Source organism: Diadema setosum, chromosome 6 (genome assembly GCF_964275005.1).
Source record: "Diadema setosum chromosome 6, eeDiaSeto1, whole genome shotgun sequence".
In the NCBI taxonomy this organism is placed as follows: Eukaryota; Metazoa; Echinodermata; class Echinoidea; order Diadematoida; family Diadematidae; genus Diadema; species Diadema setosum.
The window spans coordinates 42,328,714-42,343,577 of NC_092690.1; the positions used below are offsets into that span (position 1 = coordinate 42,328,714).

Genomic DNA, 14,864 nt, shown 5'->3' on the forward strand with positions numbered 1-14,864 from the left:
TCATTCACTCATTCATTCATTCATTCATTCATTCACTCATTCATTCATACATCATTCATTCATTCATCATTCATTCATTCATTCATTCATTCACTCATTCATTCATTCATTCATTCATTCACTCATTCATTCATTCATTCATTCATTCATTCATTCATTCATTTTTATTGGTCTATGTCAGACATAGAAATTTGGTTTCCATTGACATTACATTGTACCAAAATAATCATGACAATAGAAACACATCTCGCGATGTTGAATGTACATAGGACCCCATAGTGGCACTATCAGCTCTTGCGTTGTATGAATGATTATACAGAATACCTCTATTCGGTTCTTTGGCCAAGTAGACTTTTTTGAACGAGTTTATAACATAACCAGGCCATCATTCATAAGCATGACAGAAAAAAAACAAACTACAGCAACATCAAAGTTGAGTTTCGCAGCTCAACCTTCCATTTGAGTTTTTTTCTTGGTTTTGTTTTAACAATTTCCATAATGTGACAAGAGCCTGATGGGATGTTCAATATTCAAATAAATCATTGCATCTTTCTTGCTATCTTTGACAACTAATGGTGACTAAATCTGCAAAATCCATGCTTTTGCGGGTACCTGCCATCCACACTGAAGTTTTTTGTATAAAGAAGTTTGCTTTCTGAAATTATCCATCATGACTGCCTACAGATTTCGACCATAATGACTTAGGTTTCCATGGAATGAATAAAAGAAATCAACGAGCGCATTTGTGAATTTACTGCCACTGATTGTTGGGGTTTAAATGCTACCAATTTTACGTGCAATCTTGCGATTCACTTCTCACTCTAACGCAGTGTCGGGAAGATAAATATTGTTCACTACATATCACATGAAATAAGATTTCACACAGTGATATAAAGACATATACGATAAAAAGTCATCATCAACCGGAAAGATTATTGTTTTGTTGAATATGTATATTTGATAAAACACTTATGAGCTCTTCCGGTCTTCAGACTAAACATGGGAATCTCTGCGATAAGAAGAAAGATTGAGAGAGAGAGAGAGAGAGAGAGAGAGAGAGAGAAATAAGCTGGTCTTCTCAATTTCGCTTGATGGATGGTAATCCGATCACACTTTTGCAAACGAAATGTAATATCACGGCTTATGGTAACATCTTTTTAGATTATATATATGATACAGGCAAAGTATCTTGGGGAAGTGATCGTCAACATCAATGATAATATTCAATCTACACATTTGTCGATGGGAATGAAGAATTGGATAACTGGAAAGAGAGGGGGGGGGGGGGGAGAAAAATGGTTTTCTTCTAAATTTTGTTTGATGGATGGTAATCCAACCACACTTTTGCAGTCGAAACGTAATATTACACACGGCTAGGTTTGCATAATAATCTGTGTTATGGTAACATCTTTTTAGATTATTAACAATACAGACAAAATATCTTGGAGAAGTGATCGTCACCATCAATGATAATATTCAATCTATACGTTTTAGATGGGAATGAAGAAGTGGATAGCTGGAAAGGAAAGTGATAAAATGTAATGAGATAAAATTATTATAAGGGAAGAGCAAAACGGCAAACTGGAGTGTACACAATGGTACAACATTATGTAAAGATTTTGCTGTCATTTTTTTATATACGCATGTCGTCAATTCCTCGTTTGAGGCGAGTCCCCAACTGGGTTTACCCAAAGTGGGGTGCGTATATTTGTCGTTTGGGAGTTGGGAGTCGAAGTATTTGTCCATTGCAAATAAACTTTCTGCTCAGGCGTGACAAACCTGGAGGCCAAGCCAGGGTTTGATGACTCCAGCAGCTGTCGTATTACGTAAGAGCATGATAAGGATATCTGCCTGTGGCAGACCATTCAAAGTGAACTCAATTTTCTCTATCCTTTCTAAAGTTTTCAATTTTATATTCTATTGAGAAATTCTATGGTCATCCATTTTACATTTCGAATGAAAAAAAATTGACCCGTAAATAACGAAAATACAGGAATAAGAAGGAGAGCATTGCCAGTTTGCCGGTGCTATTTGGCAGTGAGTTACAACGGGGAGGTGAGACTACTCCCTGGTTACAATCAGCCTGCTGACTGGATCATTGAGAAAGCAGCTGTCGTATTACGTAAGAGCATGATAAGGATATCTGCCTGTGGCAGACCATTCAAAAGTGAACTCAGTTTTCTCTATCCTTTCTAAAGTTTTCAATTTTATATTCTATTGAGAAATTCTATGGTCATCCATTTTACATTTCGAACGAAAAAAATCGACCCGTAAATAACGAAAATACAGGAATAAGAAGGATAGCATTGCCAGTTTGCCGGTGCTGACAATGTGCTATTTGGCAGTGAGTTACAACGGGGAGGTGAGACTACCTCCCTGGTTACAATCAGCCTGGTGACTGGATCATTGAGAAAGAGAGAGAGAGGGAGAGAGAGAGAGAGAGAGAGAGAGAGGGAGAGCGAGGGGGAGAGAGGGAGGGAGAGGGGGGAGAGATGGGGGAGGGAGAAGGGGAGAGCAAAATGGAATGACAATAGTTCCGGTCACTACAGTACAGGCATGCTCTGTCTGCATACGCTGAATGTCTACACTCACACACACACACGTACACACACACACGCACCATGGAGCTACATGGCCCATGCCAAAACCAAAACAATCTCCTCCTCTCGCGGTGCCCCCCCCCCCCCTCCTGTGGCGCTGTGGCGATGACTGATGCTTAGATTGGGCCAGGGTCAAGAAACAGGTGTTTTATATCTTTGACTTTAATACCCCTTTCCCGCTGCCCGTCTCGGTGAACCACCGAGAGGTTCCCCAGTGAATTCACCGGGGAACCTCTCGGTGAAAGTTTCAGTCCCGTCGTTTCACACTGCTCTCGGTGAAACTTTCCCCTAGACGGGTTTTCTGCTCGCAACGTGGGTGATCTTATGTACTTGAGTTTGTTGTGCATCTGCGATTTGGTTTTTTCGATCCCATGTTCAGCAAGTTTTCGGAGGAGGGACTCGTACGCGGTGCCAGCGTCAGCCGACGTCCCGCTCAGTTCTTCGTTCACTGCTGCCTCGCTACGTAATTGAAGTAACAATCTCTCTTCGTCTTTGGTCCTCGCTCCAGCCATTTGCAAAATTCCCTCAAATTTCAACAGTACAAAACGTCAAAGGATTTCTCCTGCACACTGTAAACCAGCACTTGACGCTAAAGCACAAAATACGAAAAAATCAAGCAAGAGGCGGACTGTATCACTATCAGACTTTACTGGAAGAGTTAAGAGCTACATAGACACTAGAGGAAGACGAAGAAGGAGGAAGCATCAAAGCGATCAAGTAGGGTTGGGGGTACCACGTATCGACACCCTAAGGATCTGTAGCTTGTTTATTCTAAAAATATAATACAAATCCGCCTAATTCTTACCTCAAATATGCCATAAATACTGCAGTTTTGAATGTCGTGACCGTCTCGTTGATTATGAATCTCCGTTTTAAAATAGCGCAATTTTAGTGCGTGCGTTCCGTTTTCTTCGCGCAGCTAAAAAGGGAACCTTGCGATCGGCACCCCCTCTCCTCCATAGGTATACACGTGAATTTCACAGCATAGGTAATACACGTGAATTTCACAGGCCATAGGTAATACACGTGAATTTCACAGCCATGCGTCGTTACTGATCGGATGTGTAATTTTTAGCTTGGTTTGTTTGAGTTTGATTTTCGTTTCTTCGTTTTTATTGTTTTTATAGCTAATGACACTTAATCCCGCGCGTACTTTTTCGTTCTATACGCAAACAGCCATGATACGCAGGGTGTCGATGGGAAGGTGCCCTGTCGATAGGTGGTGCCCCAACTATACATTGTAAACCTATATCAGCTTTGTATACACGGCGTACTAATTAAACAATACAATGCACATGAAACGACATACACGTGTACTATATGTAGTGTCGTGTGTATGTTTACAAACACGAACTTAGTACTAGTACCCTTTACGTGTGGATTTGGGAGGTCGAGTGCGCGCTAGCTAGCTGAAAACGTGTGCATGACCAGAAACAAGACATGACCTTTGACATAATCTGCATATTTTCCCCGGTGTTTCACCGAGACAACCTTTCACACTGGGCGCTCTCGGTGAACCACCGGGTGATTTCCCGTTGAACTATCGGTGTTTACCCAGGACGCTTCTCGGGTAAAAATTGCCCAAAATTTCATCGGTGTTTCACCTAGGCTTCCCCTAGGTTTCAACCGAGTGACCTTTCACACTGCGGGGTTCCCCGGGTGCCCCCAGGTGCCCCCGGGGAAGATTTTCTTCAGCGGGAAAGGGGTATAAGTCATTGATTGCCAAGATATGCACTGGCATTATTTACTGGGGTGTAGCCTCTTCAAACGAGAGATTTGCGTCATGCGTTTTTCTTTCAATTTCATAGGTAGGTAATTCAAAATCGCCAACAAAAAGATAGCGCCATGAAGACGTTCATTCAACTTCGTTTTTCTTTCACTGAATTATATCACTTCAGAAATGTATCATTAACACAATTCAATCTACAATGCCCATTGAGAACTCACATTCGTCTCAATGTGAGAGAGCGTATTTTCAAACAGAGTTGCAGGTAGCATTCCCGAGTTCGTCGGAGAAGTTCATTCAATTTAGCAACAAAAGGTTGGCCACCCGGAAGCTAAAGAAGTCGACATGACCATGGAAGTATGGCGAGCACATGCCACACAGGTTTGAAGGCCTAACATCGTTACATCACTTCAGAAAATAAGGAAAAGACAATGTGTGTTGAAATATACGACAATTCTCCCGACATTCTTCAACCTCTCATATCAGACGGCTAATTCCGCTGAAATGATCTTCTCTTATGTCAAGAGTGTAAATCAATATTTGTTTTATTGTGTATACCAATCATTCCCCGATAAAAGACAGAAAATGAAGAACTATTCTCATTCAAGCATATTGTATAAAGGAAACGAGCATTTGCTTCAATCGTTTATGAATATGAAAATGCTGCAACGAGATTTCATGAAGTCTATAATTCGAATGAAAGCATGTACCTAAATGCAGAGATAGATAGAGAGAAGACGCAGACACAATGAGTGCTTAAACCACTTTAATGATAGCATTAAAACATTAATTACATCAATTAAAGAGACGAACATTTCGTACTTTTATTGCTCGAAATACCTTGTTCCCGAAAAGTCGAGTGTTACAATTGCAGCACTCCGGAATCACATCTCCGTCATTCGCAGAATTGAATGAACGCTTCGCAAATTATGAGCACTTTCTACGAATTTGAATGAACTATATATATATATATATATATATATATATATTTCGGCATGAGTTGTCATATTCGACTGATTAAAAATGGGTTGAACTACAAACAGTCGCGTATGGCTAAAATCCTTGCAACTTAATGATCGCAAAATCATTTTGACTTATGAACTTACATTTTCGTTTAAATAATTGACCGAGAGACCATAGTCGAAAATTATCATATTATGAAGAATTCATACAAAACTAGAAAAAAAAAGACAAACAGTCGAAATCACCATTGTCGTTATCAACGTAATATGGAATATAATTTTATCTAATCTGCTCTTTTGAAATGCTGCAAATACCGATCATTATTTTCGTAGACAATTTCTCGCAAATGCAAAGCGTATGAGAGAAAAACTTATGCCATATGTCTTGTTTTCTCGCTTTATTGTAGCGTATTTCGTTGTTGCATCTTACTTTCTATAATAAATGTTTGTAACATGCACATGAGAACTTGCACATTCGATTCCAAACAACCGTAACATTATTAGGGTCTACAAAAAGAGGTTACGTAAGACACAGGAAGAACATATGGAACAGTACAGAAAAAAAGACGACCTTTGACCTTCGACCTTTGACCATAATCCCCCGACCTTATAGATTTCGTCTACGAGAGGGTCTATCTAGGAATGTTTTTGTATCTGCATCCTGTCTATTCAAAGAAATACAATGTAACCTGATACTCTTTCCAGCTGGTCTATTCAAAATATTTTTGGCCATAACACGTGCACATGACTGTGATGCTGTGTTACGCCATGATGAATATACGACTTGGATACAGTGGCACTATCGACTCTTGAGTTGTTTGTATACAGTACATCCTGTACTAGGTTTGTTCTTGACCAAGTGTTTTTTTTTTACTCTTTTATGATGTAATCAGAATATCATTCATGACAGTAAAACCCTTCAAACAACTACAAATAACATTGCTGTTGTTATGATAACACACAGACACACAAACATTCCCACACATCTCATACAGGGACACGTACGCAACAGATTTACTTTTGAAATTATTCAATTTGCCGGACTCGGCGGTGGAAGAAGGCCAACATTTAATATCAATAATAGTAAGCAGGTCTGTCGATTCATAACAGGCTCTGAGTTCATCGACAGCGTCGTCGGTCCAGCAAAACCGAACCATTTTTCATGGGCTTCCTGCTTTTGAGTTTATGTCTATACGCTGGTATCAACAAAACATTGTTGTGATCAGATGCGCCAAGCTGTAGACAAGCTTTTGTCTTGTATGCCATAGGGGCATTTCCATAACTACGATCTAACGTTGCATCGTTACGAGTCGCCTGCGTTACGCACTGTTCATTGGTAGGCAGAACGTTCTCAAGTGTACATCGGTTAAAGTCTTCCAAAATAAATTTTGGGCTGTCGGGCGAGATGGATTCGAAACGACTAATTCTGTCAGCAGCAACCTGACTAGCTTCTCCTACATCTGCTCCAGGATGAATATAAACAATCATCACATACAATTGGTTGAATTCCCTCGGAAGATAAAAAAGGGCGGAGCCCAACGATCATCAGCTCAATGTTTGGTCTGCACAATTTCTCTTTGATTGTCCAGTCATTGCACCATTAATTGTGCAGACGCCTCCGCCCCTTGATTTCCCTGAATCCTTTGTTCCGCCTGATCTTGCCAGATGAAAATTCGGTAAAGCTTCCTCGCCATCAGGGATACTTTGATTTAACCAAGTTTTTGAAAAGAAAAACATAGCAGACACGATTCTGGATATTCATGAAGTTAACGAGCACTGGTGCAAAGTTCGTCCATTTTGATACATATAGACTGAACATTTCCAGGAGAACTGAAGGAAGTGGTGGTTTTGCCTTACGACTCCTTACGCATGCCGTCAATCCCTCGTTTGAGGCGAGTCCCCAACTTGGTTTTTCCAAAGTGGGCCCTTGTAAAAAAATACCATGGTTTGACTATGAGGCATAACCATGGTTTTACATTGGATCCATCCATGGTTTAACCATAGTGCAATATGGTTTAATTATGGTCAAACCATGGTGCACTAGTGTCTAACCATAGTTTAACAATAGTTAAACAATAGTGCACTATGGTTAAACCATGGTATCTACGGTTAAACCATAGGTTTAGCATGGGTTAACCATGGTAATCATGGTTTAAAGGTGGTAAATTGGAACGCACTTACCATGACATTACTGTGGTATTACCATGGTCACTACTGTGGTTCTACAGTACCAAAACCATGGTTAAGAAAAAGTAAAACCATGGTTAAGGAAGTGTGAAACCATGGTTAGGAAATGGTGAAACTATGGATAGGAAAAGATGAAACCATGGCAAACTTATGGTTTAACCATAGTGCAATATGGTTTAATTATGGTCAAACCATGGTGCACTAGTGTTTAACCATAGCTTAACTATATTTAAACAATGGTGCACTATGGTTAAACCATGGTAGCCATGGTTAAACCATAGGTTTAGCATGGGTTAACCATGGTTTAAAGGTGGTAAATTGGAACGCACTTACCATGACATTACAGTGGTATTACCATGGTCCCTACTGTGTTTCTACCAAGCCAAAACCATGGACAAGAAAAAGTGAAACCATGGTAAAGGAAGTGTAAAACCATGGTTAGGAAATGGTGAAACTACGGTTAGGAAATGGTGAAACTATGATTAAGAAAAGATGAAACCATGGCAAACTTATGGTTTAACCATAGTGCAATATGGTTTAATTATGGTCAAACCATGGTGCACTAGTGTTTAACCATAGTTTAACTATATTTAAACAATGGTGCACTATGGTTAAACCATGGTAGCCATGGTTAAACCATAGGTTTAGCATGGGTTAACCATGGTAACCATGGTTTAAAGGTGGTAAATTGGAACGCACTTACCATGACATTACTGTGGTTTTACCATGGTCACTAACTTGTGTTTCTACCGTGCCCAAACCATGGTTACGAAGAAGTGAAACCATGGTTAAGGAAGTGTAAAACCATGGTTAGGTAAAGGTGAAAGTTTGGTTAGGAAAAGATGAAAACATGGTTTTACAGCTGCCAAACCACAGAATTACAACCCAAATCACGATACAACCATGATCCATTGTACATAGTAAACCCACTATTTAACCACAGTGCAATATCGCAGAAAAATGTATTTTTAACTACAGTTGTATTTCACAAGTACTTTGAGAAACCATGGGGAAAATTGGTTGGAGAAATATATTTTTCCACAATTGCTTTGCTATTTGATGAATAATGATCAATAAATAGCACAGTAGAGTCTTCACATAAAGTGATGAAATAAAAATATTTTCAGTAAATTACCTGGAGCAGAATAATAATTCTTACAATTCCTATACAAATGTATTGTGATACAGTACATTTGTAAACATGTATATGAACCTGGACTCTGAAACAGGAGAAAACCAATTCTCTATTATTTTCCTTCTAGCTATAGTCTAAAAAATATGTACAGCTGTATTTAAAAACTGACTTCCATGTGTGTGTTGGTGGATGGGTGCAGATTGTAAGTGTTAATTGATTCACTGTTTAATAAAAGAAGCTATATGTAGCAACGAGTAGGTCGATGCTCTTACCAGCATTGACTTTCACACCGCCAAAGCTCTCCCCAAAACATACATGTATATCGAATACACTATGGCCAAATTGAGGAAACCAATAAGTCCCAATTTTCATGGCCTAGTCATGTGTATTCCTCTGAACATGCAGAAGTCAAACATTGCCCAATTTGATGCGCTTTTTCAGTCAAAACTGACTGACTGGAGTTGACTGTACTGTCATTAGCATTTAAAGGCACATAGACCCGGTGGTTTGCTTGCGTACACGGCGCACGGCACAAGCTTCCTTGCGAGACCTATGCTATCGACTCCTCTTTATCGTTAGCGTACACGGCGCACGGCACAAGCTTCCTTGAGAGACCTATGCTATCGACTCCTCTTTATCGTTAGCGCTTACGCTTTGACCCATTTCCATGAGTCCGAAGAAGTCCAATCCACTGCTGATGATGACAGCTTTAATATTTTTTTCTCTGAAGTCAAACAAAGAAGCATGCACCCTGGCATTCAAATTCTACGGACTGTCTGACACGCAGAGAAGACAATGAAGGCAACATTACCTAGCAACACCTACGCGCTTTACCGTTGACGACAGCTCAATTTCGGCAGTCTTTGTATCAATGCTAATGGTGATCGGCACTCTCATCTAAAAGCGCTGCAGCAACTACCGGGTCTAGGCACCTTTAAAATAAGAAAGTACACAAGGGTAGAAACAGTCAATTATGATTATACATTCAAAAGTTATTTTTCAGCAGCTGGGTGTGAGAAGTCAAAGTATCATACAAATATCACATTATTTCCAGTTGCAAAACTGTAGGTTTATGTAAACAAATCAATGAAGAAAATGTACTCTTACTGAACCTCAGTCAACAAATAAGACATAAGAATGCACATTTGCTCACTTTGCTGTTACGATTGAAAAGTAGCTTTTTATTGCTTCATGAGCAGCATCTTGACTGTACGTAGGTATGGCTTATTGCCAGTCACATGATTTAAAACTATAACAATATCACCTGCAAAGAATTAGTTGGATAATTAAATACAGTGTACATATATTAGTGCATGTTTGATGTACATGATCATTTGTAGCTTTGTATAGTTAATGCAAATTTGGACTTAAGTGACACCAGGAGCACTGGACAACAGAACAAAACAGCATCAAAAAAAAAAAAAAAAAAAAAAAAAAAAATTATCTAGCAACCAACAGTCCTGACATGAGAGCATACATGCACACTTCACATGCTTTGAAAACTGTCCTTGTACTTCTACTGTCCAAGACTATCCAGCAGTAAGCTTTGGTGCAACTTCTGGATGAGGCTTCGCAGGAACTAGGTCTTGATATAGCTTGGTTAGTGTGCCCTTTGTCGTTGTGGAGCCTTGAGATGTCCTTCTTTTGCAACCGTGAGCCGTGAGAATTTTCTTGGGGAAGATCACTCCTGCAACGAACTGAGAATTTATTCATTACGCTATTATTTTTTTAAAATAATAATAACATGTAGTACGTGTTAAACTCTACTTCAAATACTCAACACACAAAATTCTTGCACAGAATAGCTACCTTGCAAAAAACATAAGAAGAATGGGATTAGATTGATGTGGTACACCTAGCCATCATTTCATCACTCTAATGTGCTGGAGAGATACTGTTTAAAATACAGTGTACTTTTACAATCATTTTAACCCCTAAGTGCCACATACAGGTGAAGCCATTATGTTCAACATTCCATATCATGTATTGTGCACAAATTGCCTAGAGTAATTTGATGTTTTTTCAAAAATTGATCACATTCTATTTTAAGCAGGTTGCCAATATTTTAGGATGCTGCATAGCATGCTGCTGGTATTTGAGAATGTTGCACAAGAATTTGGGTATGCTGCAGTGTAATGCTCAAATTCCTCATGAACCACACTAATAATGGGTTGAAAAAAAGAAAGAAACAAAGTAAGAAAGAGGAGTATCTTACCCTTGATGACATGGAAAAGCGGGAGAAAGTATGACATCAGTAGATGGACTTCTCTGCACCAGAATTCAGCCAGGAGGATGCCATACACGTATCAGCACTGCATGTACTTGTACCCATGAAAGGAGCTAGCTAGGGGACAGCCTGATCGATGGTCATGGGTGGACTTCAAGTCTTCTATGGAGAAACCTTCTCGTGTCAGCCACTGGCACAATCAATCATTGATTCTGATGAGGAAAAAAAATAACACAACATAACGATAATAGTGACGATTGAGAGAAGTGAAATAAGGTTAGGCAGAAAAATCACACAGGAAAATTATGTAACATACAAAATACAGCATTGGATGATTTAAAGTTTGGTGCTTGTGCTAGCTCCCAAATGACTGCTGGAATAAAAGACTCCCAAATATTCTACAATGTCGCATAGCATGCTGCTGGTTTTTGAGGATGTTGCACAAGAATTTGGGTATGTTACAGCGATATGCTCAAATTCCTAATGAACCATACTGGGTTGAAATAAAGAAACAAAGAAAAAGGAATACCTTCTCCTTGATGACATGGTCAAACGGGAAAAAACATGACATCAGATGATCCACTTCTTTGCACCAGAATTCAGCCAGGAGGATGCCATGTACACATATTGATGTAAATCAGCGCTGCATGTGTATCATGTACTTGTACCCATGAAAGGAGCAAGCTAGTGGACAGCACGATCAATGGTCATGGATGGACCTCAAGTCTTCTATGGACTGCAAGTCTTCTATGGAAACACCTTCTCACATCAGCCACTTGCACAGTCAATCTTTGATTCTGATGAGGAAAAAAAAAACACGACATAACAATAATACACCTATTAATGATTGAGAGAAGAAAAATAAGGTTAGCCAGAAAAATCACACAACAATCCGTTAGGTGAATGATATACTGGTATAACATACAAATTACAAAATACAGCATCCTTTGCCATTGGGGGATTTCAAGATCAGTGCTAGTGCTAGCTCCCAAATGACTGACTTAAACTGAGCTCCAACACCGACGGTCGGATTAACTAAGCGATACTTATCAAAGTTATTGATCCCCAGCAATAGGTGTTGGAAATCGCAGCATCGCAAGGTCCGTGAGAATCGCACGACGAAAAGTGATGGCGCATGATTACACTCGAATATTAAAAGATGCAGGACTGCTTAGTTTTTAGACACAAAGTGAGGAAGACAGACTAAAATGCCCCAAATTTCAACCATTCTTCAAAACACAACTTAATATTTAATTTTATGCTTCCAGGCTCAGATTTATGAAGCCACATGCTCGTGTAGGGCCTACGTTTCGTGGCGTGGGTGACCATTGCATTAGCATAGAATGTACATGCTACAGGCCTAACTCTTACACTACGAAATGGCGGAGCTAGGTTCAGCAGACGACATTCTTTGATTTCAACACCAAGCCCAGCACTTGACCGAAAGATTGGTCTGTATCTCGTCGACGGGGATATGTTCCACAGAGCAGAGACTGCATCTGGCTTTACGGATCCCCTCCTATAGACATAGTCTGGAGGTAGAGAGCCATAAGTAACGTCAAAAAAAAAAAAAAAAAAGACTCCTCCTTCGGACAGACGAATCTTTCACAAGTTTGCCCAGCACCAGCAACCAGAAATTTATGACATATTTTTGAGGTCATCCTACCAGCACCTACGGACTTCAAGTTCACTTCAGTTTTATCGCCAGTGCCAGTGGCTGCCAGCGCTTAAGTTAGTGCTGAGACACAATCAAAGAGTATAGAAGCTAAGAGGGCGTACTCTCACGACTTCGCACGCTAACGGGTGTAGTACGGCATGGAGCGGGAGCCCAACATGGAGCCCAATGGCAGCCAATTTAGTAATAATACCGCAAGCTTCTTAAACACGTGAGCCTATGGAGCAAACCCTACCTTCCTTTCATTTTCTTCATTTTAAAAGGAAGCACACAGCGGTAGAATTGCATTTCAGACCTCAAAATATCACAAAAAGTATATTTTCTGTCAATATGTAAAAAAAAAAATTGAAGTAATGTAATTACTTTTTTATCAGTAGTCCCTCAGCAAGTTTGTGTTTGAGCTGACAAACGCCACCTATCTCTTTCTCTCTCCCTCCCGAAACATAGTTTGGTCTACCTACTTCAGCTCAAACTTTGTGGGCCTGCAGATTGCGATTGGAAAGTAAATAACATTTTTTTCAAATACATTTCATGGTTAGACAGGAATGATACTTCTTTACGACAAAACAAGATTCTAAGTACATACATGTACATCGGTACATATCGTACATATCTTCCCCTGTATGCCCCCTAAAAAGGGGAAAAATGAAAGGGAGACAGAAATACGAGGACCCAGTGATACGGCACTGATATCATGATCGCGAAATATACAGTACGCCCTCTAATCAATCTATCGGTCTGTTGCTTTCAATGGCGGAATGGCGTCCGTATTTCGCCCATGAGCGTACTAGTTCGCAGGAGTAAGCCCTTGTGTCTTAGCGTAGCTTCTACTGATACTCTTGATTCACTGGAGCAGTTACCACTAGAAGTCCTAACAGAGTTAGCAGAAAATAGTGTTGTTGATGTAGCTTGCACCGAACCTGATATCACCACCCAATATGAGGTAGGCCTATGCCTACTAACATTGTTAGGGATTACGCCTAACTGTTAGAACTACCGACTACCGTCTTGTTAGCCCGACCAGACGCTGTTAGAGTACGCTGTGCAAATAAATTATAGCCTGTCGCTACTAGTAGGGTTGGGGGTACCACGTATCGCCACCCTAAGGATCTGTAGCTCGTTTATTCTAAAAATATAACACAAATCCGCCTAATTCTTACCTCAAATATGCCATAAATACTGCAGTTTTGAATGTCGTGACCGTCTCATTGATTATGAATCTCCGTTTTAAAATAGCGCAATTTTAGCGCGTGCGTTTCATTTTCTTCGCGCAGCTAAATTAAGGGAACCTTGCGATCGGCACCCCCTAACCTCCATAGGTATACACGTGAATTTCACAGCATAGGTAATACACGTGAATTTCACAGGCCATAGGTATACACGTGAATTTCACAGCCATGCGTCGTTACTGAGCGGATGTGTAATTTCTAGCTTGGTTTGTTTGAGTTTGATTTTCGTTTCCTCGTTTTCATTGTTTTTATAGCTCATGACACTTAATCCCGCGCGTACCTTTTCGTTCTATACGCAAACAGCCATGATACGCAGGGTGCCAATGGGAAGGTGCCCTGCCGATAGGTGGTGCCCCAACCATACTACCACTATAACAGGGTTAGATCTACACTGTCTACAGCGACTGGGTTGTGTATAGAATCTAGTTACCGTAGATAACTTGTAGAATTTACGTGACACAGTAACACTAACAGTTCAGTACAATACAGTAGCTGAGTTAGAACAACTCATTCCAAACTCTTGAGCTCTCATGTCATACTCTCACACTCACTGACTCAGTCACACTTTCAGATACAGAACAGTCTACTGGACTGGTTATCCCCACTTGATACGATCATGCGAAATTTGCACAGCAGGGGCAGGGCCGCTGCCGGCCCCGGGTCGGTCGGGACAATTCAATGCAAATCTCGCTGGTAATTATTTTAGCTAAGATTAGGTCTACTAATAATGTATTAAAAGTTACGTTGACCAACCTTCCTCGAAGAATCCCAAAGGAGCAGTTCCTCTTTTTCTTAGGGGCCGTTTGCTAGCCATTTCTGAAAATATCAGATGGTTCGTACGTCGAGATGTTTGACTCCGGTCAGAGATCATCACGAAAGAGCGTTTGAAATGATGAACATCAATCGTAGCCGTGTGTGTGGTTTTTGAGCGCGGTCGGTCGCGGACTAACGGTTCAGCAGTACATACACGTAAGGTTCAATCAGCGACAACAACAACACGCACATGACCTCTTACGTTACATTATTATCAAGAAAACTTGTAATCATTAAATTTTTGGTTTTGAATAAAAAATATATGTTTACAACTTTTTGTATTGCAAATTAATGTTTTTTCAATGTGTCA

General features: G+C 40.1%; 1 long non-coding RNA gene across 1 annotated transcript; it reads right to left on the reverse strand.

Annotated features, from left to right (window-relative positions):
- Positions 1-9,776: 9,776 nt before the first annotated feature.
- Positions 9,777-14,640, reverse strand: LOC140229843 (uncharacterized). The gene is made up of 4 exons (XR_011901317.1): positions 14,495-14,640; positions 11,367-11,634; positions 10,826-11,049; positions 9,777-10,307 (listed from the first exon to the last, which is right to left on the reverse strand). It is a non-coding gene; the product is annotated as an uncharacterized lncRNA (long non-coding RNA).
- Positions 14,641-14,864: the final 224 nt, after the last annotated feature.